The following is a 10,111-nucleotide window of genomic DNA, read 5'->3' as shown; positions in this document are numbered from 1 at the left end:
TGGGACTTGGTCTAGTTGGCTGGTTGTGATGTATATCTCCTCCTGGAGCTTTGTTTTTGGCATTGCACAGTGACATGTACCTATTGTCACTGGATAAAACTGATTGTGGTGATGAAGTTTAATCCTTGGCTTTAATCACTAGTTTTTAGTTGATTAATTCCTGGAGCTAGTACTGATAGTGGTCTTTGTGTTGGCATTTAACTTACTACTAATTGTGGTGGCTTCTTGATTGGGTCCTTGGCTAGTTCTCTCCTTTGGCTCTTTGGTATTGATTTACTCCATTTGGCTTTCTAATTAAGACCACCTTGAAAATCAGGATCTTAACTAAGATTATCTTAATCTCAAGTGTTGGCTCCTACAACATTGCATTTCACCCAGTGAAATGCTGCATTTCTACTCCTAACCCATTCTCTCTTTCTTAGTGTTTTTGTTATGCAGGTTGGAAGAAAAGAAGAAGATCTTAGTAATAAGATAGTTTTTAGGAAAATAGATATTTAGTTTTAGGTCATTTCTTGTAATTTCAGATATGGAGTGCTTGTCTTTAGTTTTTGTTTTGACTTTGTGAAACTTGCTACCTATGGATGAAACTGTGTAATATTGATGAAACTATGTATATGTATGGATGAAACTTGCTACTATTGGTAACATGTGTTGGATATGTGTTCATGGATATGTGTTTGATTTTCTGTGAAAATGAATTGATATAAGAAGAAACAGAATTAATGCCTATTTGGTCTCTTTGCCATCTGCCAGGCATGCCTTTGCTGTCAGCCATGGCAGACGGCAAAGTTCCTGATTCCTGTAGTGGATGGAGGGAGTATGAGTTAGCAATCCAACTTTTTCATCGCATTCTCGATCTAACATGTATATGGACATGGGGTGAGACGTTTTGGAGGCTGAGCTACCTGCAGGCCAAAATCTGTGCCGTGCAGTATGGGCATTGCGATGTGTGCTCGTTCCTTATCAGGTGGTATACCGTCGGTATTAAGTTGCAATACAGCGGTGCCGTGGGCTGCGGTGCTGTCATTGTACATGGGCCTCTGGTTGCCCATTATGCACCTACTGTGTGCTGGCGGTAGGGTAGGTTTGGTGGGCCCGGGTGGTGCTGCAGATAGCTTTATATTTTACTTCCACGCGGTGCTCAAATTTTTTCCAGCTAGATAGACCACTCATCCCCTTCTCGTGGTGGCTGGACAGGGCGAAGATTGGCCATGGATGGCCTGGAGTTCTTCGAGGAAGCCAAATCAGGGTAAAATAATGCTAGATCTTGCACTTTATGTTGTTGTTCTAATGCTTGGAACCAGTTAGGTGTTTAGCGGATAATTCCTGCCGGATTTCTTCCTAATTTATTGTCTACCTCGTCTGTCCCTGGTTGTTGAATCTCACTACATGATCTTTCTGTGATCTACTTCAACTTAGTGGAAGAGTACATTGGATCATATAACGGTGCTAGTGATGTGGTTGCGACTCAAACAACATGGTTCTGAAGATACCAGCGATGCAGCTGCCAGAGAAGATGGAGATGCAGAACGTGTGCTTGTCTCCAACTCAAAGGGCTCGTGCTGGATTAGACGGTAATAAATTCACAACTAATCAGAAAATGCACTGTCTGAACGTGTAATGCTAGCTTGGGCTTGTTTGTCCTTTTTATTGAGTTATCCAAGATTGGGTTAGTTTGTGTGTGCTTGTGGCATGTATTTTTAGATTGCCCATCGACAAAACGTGTAAGAATGTGGATTTCTCTTATCGACAAAGCTGAGAAGTGGTCAAAACTGGTACGAATGCCTATCTTTTAAGCTGAATGTGTGGATTTCTCTTATTGTAATCCAGTTCTCTCCAATATCAAAACCATTAAGACATATACTGATAATATGCTCCAATGCAGCGCAGTGTTGTTCAGTTCTATATGCAGGTTTTTAGTTCAAGCGTGAGTGCGAGATGTTCTATCATTTTGGGATGTTGTGCATCCATGCACTAAAGGTATCCTTTTTTGCTGCTTGCTATGTTTGTGGATCAAATTCTTATACGTACTATTTGCCGGCGCAAAAAAATGTTCATCTGAGATACATTTTTTGTTCTATGTAGGTAATGATCCAGCTTGGGCTGCAAGATGTTTCGGCAAAACATGTTTCGGTAATGATCCATGCACTAAAGGTATACACTTTTTGCTACTAGAAGAACCAAGGTTCTCTCAAGAACTCGCGGCGACGTACCAATCTGCATCTGTTGTGTCTCGAAATTATCTGACTAGGTGACATCAATGAGAACTCATATACTCTTACTATGGAGCAACCGAGAAATGTGAAAAGATAGTACTGGAACCTGTGGCGGCTATACACGATGGTATGGGGCTATCCGACAGAGAAGTGGCAACTAATTCTGCAGGATCTGGCATTGGGCATAAACAACATTTTGGTCCAGCAATTCGGGGGCAGAGTGCCTCATAATGTTCAGATAGTTTCGCGCCACTGTCGAAGAAGAGGCCAGCAGAGCGGCCTACCCAAGCTGCAACAAAGCACCGTATGAATAGCCAGCTAAAAGGACTAGGATCTGTTCTATATGCAGGGTTCAAGATCACAAGAGCACTGCATGTCCTCAGCGGGGTGATCTTCCAAAGGCGCTTGCTGCTCCAGATGCAGCTTGAGAGGGCACAGGAAGAACATATGCACCAACCCCCCAAAAGTGGACTTCAATGATTGATTTAGTGTGTTTTAAGTTGATATTCGGACTGCAGACTCAAAAAAAATTCAGAAGTTTGTCTTTTGTATATTTGTGGTGGTTTGTGGGTCATATACTAATATCGCTGGTATCCATTTTCGCACATACATTCCTGTGCTACGTTGAACGTGTAATGACGATCTTGTCAAAAATCGTATGGAGTAGCTGTGTCTGGTGGAAAAATGGTGGAGCTCCAGTTTTTGATTCAGTTGATCGATGGTGTATTTCTTTTGTTTGACGTGTTCAGTCGCACGGGCGCAAATAATTCAGATATGTCGCCAGCGTCTCTTGCGCAAATAAGTTTTTGCTTCCTGCGAATGGGTAGATGAATTTGCTGAATAAAAAGAAAACAAGACCTGCACATGGGTTGACGGGATGGCAAATGTGCCCGCTCTGCTGTGCCGACTCATCTACATGAGTTGTCACTGTGTACAAATACGGGCAACTGTAAAACGGCCGCAGCTTAAATACGGTGGAGGCCTACCAGCGTGGCACTGATCACGACAAGGACATGCGTGTGTGATACCGGCCTCCAGGCAGCTCGTCCACCAAAGTGCATTTTCGCATCTAACATTTCTTTTTAAACTAAGATGGCGTCGACCTTATATTCATTTAATATTCAACTAATATCCCCTTATAAATGACTTTGTAACTCTATGATCCTTGTAAATAATACATATCTACTTACTCCATTGAGTTACCATCGTGTATGTGCAATCATTAGCATTACTGTATGATTAGTTCATGAATTGTAAATGAGCATTGAAACTTTTTTTTGTAATGTGTTCATGATCTAACCATGTATATAGAGATTTTTAACATTTTTATAAAATAACATGGCGACATTGCTTCATGAGTTTATTGTCTTACTTGGCACCGAGAGGAAATTATTTGAGAATGGCTTTGTTTTTTTAGATGATGAGACTGGCCCATGCATGAACAAAGCAGCAGCTCTAGGCCAAACCAGAGAATTTGCATACAAAATCTACAACTGAGTATTTTATACTCAAATAGCATAAACATTGTCTCAACCATATATAGAAAATTTAAAAAATATCCAAGAACATTCAACATAATACGTCATTACAACCTTGTGTCGTACCTGAAAATGGCAAAATGTAACTTCAGAGTAGTCTTTCAGGGTAGGTTGATGCATAAATTTGTATCGCCGATGTACCTAGAGAGAGAAAAGGAGTGTACGCGTGAAATCAGAAAACATACAAGCGTAAATCAAATGAAACCAGGAAATGTAAGAGTGATGTGAAAATAGGAAAGTCTCTTGCAGACAAGCTTATTATCTGGTTTGGTGCTACCTATAGCCAAGGGGGGAGCGAGGGTCACACTCGGCGATGGACCTACTATAGTTCACCATAGTATGCTACACATGTGTGCATGGACGTCACAACCCGGACGCAACCAGGGGGTCTGGTCCTAGCTCCACCTCGGGCTATGATCTAACCATATATTTAAAGCGTAAACAACATAAGAAAATATTTAACCCTCTTAAAATATAACCATATGGGATTTCAAACTTTTATGTCCTACCTAAAAATGAGAAAATGTGATACTACAATAGACAAGGATGGAAAGTATAATCCTAATAGACAGATTAAAACCAGATCTAGTGATGTTGTGTCGATGGCTTTGGAGGGGAACCTCCTCAGGGTGGTGAATAGCTTAATCTCGGTGACCTCGTCGTCGTCATCCTCCTTTGCCATCCGCCACGCCCGAGATCCAAGTCGGAGTCCCTGGAGCAAACCTCAAACTCTTCAAAGTCCACGTCTTCGTACTCCATCTCAAGCCCGACCCCAAGCACGTCAAGCCTTGCAAAGCGCCGACCCCCGCCACCGCCTTGCCGGGGCTTCTTCTTCTCGGCCACAACTTTAGCTTCGTCACCCTCCGTTTCAACGCGGGCATGTTGAGATCCGCGAGGATCCCACCACCGCACATGGCCGCTAGTACCTCATTCTAGTCACTAGGGGCAAGGAGCCTCGCCTAAATTGGTAAATGGGTAGAGTTTTTAATGACACATGCGAGCGAATGTGTAGGTTGGCACATGGGGGCAAGGATAGTCCTCTATATATATACACAATGGTCACTAAAACGGCAACCCCTAGGCAAGGGAGCGTGTGGTAGAGCCCACAAATTAGTGAGGGACCGCGCAACAGGCAGAAGGCACGAGGTGGTTCCAGAAGCAAGCATTTCAATCTGGGAATCTTGCACGTTGGCCCCTTGAAAGAAGGCGTATTTCTAGTATTGCCCTTGAAATCGAATGGATGGACCAATGACTTTCTTTCTTTGATACCAAGCATTTTTTTTGCTCAAGATTGTATGACACAGCTACGCTGGAAAAAGGTAAGCACGTGATATACACTCGTCAAAATGCCACCCTATGCTACCATTAGTAATCAAGATAAATAGGACAAAAGCATTGGATGTTTAATGAATACACCTCAAGTCTCCCCAATGATTGGATTCACACCACCGTACTAAACCTTTCTGTCATTGGTGTTTAGAATAGCGCTTCATTTCCCCTTGCTCCTAAGCTCCTCGTGGCTTGAACTCCATGATCATGGGTACCTGCATGGTCGAAGAACGTCAGAGTGACATGAGACAACTACGATGCAATTTACACATAGATGACATTCATTCAAAGTCCTTCCATCGATCCCTCATACAAACACATTGGGTTACAGATCTATACCTCAACTCATTGCCTTACCGAATTACTTACACATGGATATCAAACCGCAATAAGATGTCGTTTAAGAACACATCAAGATGAAAGCTTTATTGGTAATACATCTTACAATGTTTGGAGGATGCGATACATGCTTGCAAGTATGGCTATCTTGGAGATGGATTGCTGCGGTGGTGAAGATGGTGGTTGCTATGGAGATGAGATGTGAAATGGAGGTGGCTAGGGTTTGTGAGTGGCTTCTGGTGCGAGGATGGAGGTTCTTCCATTCTGGCGTCTGCTCTTCATGAATTAGGTATGGGCCCCTTCAACTAAAAAAAGGGTACGAGTCCCTTCAACTAAAAAAGGGTACGAGTACCTGAATTGTAATGCTAAACAATACACCCCAATAAACCGGAACAATAAAAACAGTAAATCCACACTATGCATTCACGTTAACACTAATCCAGAAGAAATACCAAAAAAAACTAAGAACCCTTCTTGCTCGGTGCATTCACCTACACGGGGAGAATAGTCAATGATTATGTCGTCATCTACCTCGCCTTCTCCTTCACTATGGCCAACCAGACCAAGGCTTCAACCACAATGCGATCACTGAAGCCACCTGTACGACGGGCTCCATCATGGCAGTCTATAAGCAACCAACGAGAAGAGGCAACATGAAAATAAAAATTATCACTCAACCTACCTCTTCACTCCATTCCCTATTTCTATTTCTTTGACCGATTCAAAGAGAAAGAGAAAAAATACAAGATGGTGGATCATCCGTAGAGGATAGTGTTTGCTCAAAAAACTATTGTAGAGAAGTTATTCCTCGGCCTCCAAAACTTCCCCAAGAATGGATATACCACTTATCCAATTTCACAGTTTGAAAAGCGCATTGAGTTGAACGTTCCATTATCATATTAGCCCTTCATAGATACTATGTTTAAATAAGTTCTTGGCCAATTACTATGTAATTTTACACCATGACAGCACCCCGCCAGTTACTATCCACTTTTACACCACGACAGATTTGGGGTTTAAATTACTAATAAAAATTAAAATTTGAGTCTTACTAAATAAATCCATGTTTGAGAAAGAACAAAATAGTGGTGGCTAGGAATTGAATATGAAATACAAGTGAAAAAGATACACAAACAGGACAAGAAATATGTTTCCTTACTATTGGGTCTATACATTGCTAACAATCCCTTTTGATATCATTGTTGATAAAATAGGCCATATGAGAATGAATCCAAATACATATTCCTACCGCGCCCATCACATTTTTTTTACTTACGAAAGGGAAAAATATGTGCTTACGAAAAAATAGTAATAGGCTAGCCGGTTTGCTTCATTTCTTAATTCATTTAATTTTGTTACATGTCTACACAGATCATGGGATGCAGATAGAATCCATGGTCTCCTTTTCATTCTATTTTCTCGCGTAATATATGTTGTTTTCTTGCTTATTTCGGAAAAATTGTGTATAAAGGAAAGCAGCAAACCGGTCAAAGGCGAAGCTGTTCTATCTCAACTCTCTGACTTGAAGGAAGATGTGGCGGATCTCAAGGCTGGCTCTATTCCAAGTACAAGTTACGAGGTGAAATGCGTTGATGTGGCCAATCGATATACAATATAGTTGAATGGTTCGACAAGTTCACATGCCGGAGCTACCTGTTCTCCGCGATTCAATTGGTTCTTCTGCCTTGCCTTCTTATCTATCGCCACCTGTAAATTCTTTAGTTAAAACAGGCCTCGGGAGTAGTCATCCTAGTATCGAAAATCATCTATTTTTCTTTCCGAAGGTAGACAGCAGCGTTGATTCTTCTAGAGATGGAAATGCCATTGAGAGATTAGAAGGGATAGAGAAAACGTCAGATAGAGGTCGTGCTTCTGCTTAGTCCAAAAGAACAATCTGAGTGAGGATAAGGTGGTTTATGTTAGGGTCCGAGAAAGCAACATGACATGCCAATCCTAACATACTGACATTAGAAAATACATCAGCAAACTACTCACATGTTTCAAAAAAATGTTTGTTATTTAACAAAAATTATGCAGTGTTAAAAAAACAACGACAAATTTAAATAATATTAATGGCATACAAAAAAGCTATACATCAAACTATTTTTCTTGTGTTTTTAAAACATGTTCCTGACATTTAAGAAAATGTTTATGTAGTGTTAAAAATATTCGCAATATTTAAAAAAATGAAATTTTAAAATTTAGATATAAAAATGATCCTGCTTTACATAAAAATGTTCATGAATTTGAAAAACAATTATTTAGTGTTAATAAATTCTTTACGTAATTGAAAATTATTTATTTGTACCATTCAAGAAAAATGTATGTGACACTTAGAAAATATATTCGTGATTTTCAAAAGGTGTGTTCATGACATTTAAAAAAATTATACAATGTAAAAAATTGTTTGAACAAGTATTTGAATATTTTTAACACATATTTAAAACATGTTCAAAAGCTTGTGTTTTTAAATGTGTAATATGTATTTCAAAAGATCAACGTGTATATGGAAATATTTTATGTGTGTTGAAAAAAGAGAGAAAAGATAAAAAGAGAAAGTTGATGAACTGTTGTTTAAAGGAGCACGTAAACCATCACTAAAACAAACAGGAAAAAGGCCACGCGGAAAACTGGTCAAAACCCACCACAAAAACAAAACAACAAAAATGAACCGAGGGAAAAACTGATCAAAACCACTAGAAAAAGAAATTTTCACGCAAAAAAAAACAATCAAATTTTTGCCTAAAAACCTTTCCTCAAGACCCGTATTAGGCCGGCCTCGATAAGCTTACACACCCAAAACCTAGAGGCAAGATCTACGGGTGATGCATAGCTCGCACTGCGTCTCAGATGGAAGAAGAGAAGCGAGCGCTCACTTCAGTTGGCCAGCCCATTTAGCAGTGTGGGTAGTAATTGATTAAGGTTTTACGAGCCTTCGATAATTCTTCTATGGTTTATTACGATTTTGGGCCTTTCTGTTTTCATTTTCATGTTTTCTTCTTTACCTATTTTTTTCATTTTAATACTAGTTTTTCATTTAATTTTAATTTTAGTTTTTTCAAGAAATTCAAATATTCTTAAGGCTTTCCGCGAAAGTTAGATTTTATTTTTTATTGAATTTCTAGGAAATGTTTTATTTTTTCTAAAATGTGTTCATTTAAAATGTTCACAATTCTAAAAATTATTGTGTTTTCAAATACTATTTGTGTGTTGAAAATAATGGTAAAACATTATAGAAATGCTTCGTATTAAAAAATTAGAGTTTTAATAAATTTTCATAATTTTAACAATTCACTTTTAAAAACATACGGAATTTGAAAAAAAGATGTTCAGAATATCAAGAAATGTATGTGTTTATAAAATATTCAAATAATGTTCTCAAAGTTTTTGAAAATGTTTGTACTTTCGAAAAAAGAAGTGTTGGAAAAATCGTTTTGAAACATGTTCACTTTTTTTAAAAAACAAATCGGTGTTCCTTTCAAGAACCGAATATAAAAATGAGCAATTGTTTTTTGGAAATAGTCGTCCCTATAGCAGCTAGCTCGCTATAGTGTCGTGTGAATGGGCAGACCCATATGTGAACTCTACTATGGTAAACGGCAGCACCTTGCCACAGCGAGCGGCAAATATGTGGTCCTCAATTGCGCTCCAACCAATGATCCTTGCTAAACGGCGACACCTTGCCACAACCAGCGGCAAATTCAGCGGTTCGAGCGGCAAATAGTTGCTCCCTCCATTTCACATTCTCAATGATGCGCAGATCTTCGAAGCCCAATGGGCCGACCCTGTGGGACATGCATATAGATCCAAAGGAAAAATATTAAGCCTTATACGATCTAAATAGAGACCATGGCATCAGGTGGACTAGAAGTAGTGCACCAGGACCTATTTCCAAACCTTTAAGGCAGGCCAGGTCACATAGCACCATGTCTTGTTTGACTTTGATGAATGATCGATTCGTTTGGCATCTGTTGCCGATTCGTTTGGCCTCTATGGCCGATTCGGGAACATCCCAATTGAATAATTCTCCATAGACGCAACTCGAAGGCCTCTTCCCCACGCGGCCGTTAGAAGTAGGGCAGGATTACCGAGCTACTCGTTCAACTCATTATCATTATGCTCGTTATCATTAATCTCATTAATATTAATAGGCCAAAACTCATGTTCGGCTTGGTTCGTATGAACTTGTTAAGATAGTGAGTATGCATGAGTACTCGTTAAGGTAATAAGCAACATAGAAGCACCCCATCACAAATATACAAAAGCATAAATTAAACAAGGACGTTCAAAATAGTAGCATAGTGCGTGCAATACACAAGTCTGGTGCACATTTGCATAATCTAAACTTTAAAAATAGTAGCAACACGCTACAACCAGAAGCAAAAGAAATAGTCATAGGCAGAAGATGGAGGTGAGGAAATTGCCAAAGTGGGCTGAGCCCCTAGGTAGGCTGGCGAAATTAACAAGCTAAAGGAGTTACTCCCGTGTTTGAGGGAGAAGCAATGAGACTCAACGCACATTCATTAGCTCATCGGCTGGGGGTAATATACAGATTACAGGAGGCCACAGCCGAGGCGATCGTGCGCCACTACACACTGATCGTGTCCCACGATCACACGCACTCACACGTACAGAGGTTGACTAAATACAGGTGTAGTACGGCGTATATACAGTGTACTCTAACACCCC

The sequence above is a fragment of the Triticum dicoccoides genome, chromosome 2B, assembly GCF_002162155.2.
Source record: "Triticum dicoccoides isolate Atlit2015 ecotype Zavitan chromosome 2B, WEW_v2.0, whole genome shotgun sequence".
In the NCBI taxonomy this organism is placed as follows: Eukaryota; Viridiplantae; Streptophyta; class Magnoliopsida; order Poales; family Poaceae; genus Triticum; species Triticum dicoccoides.
Note: the sequence above shows the minus strand (reverse complement) of the source record.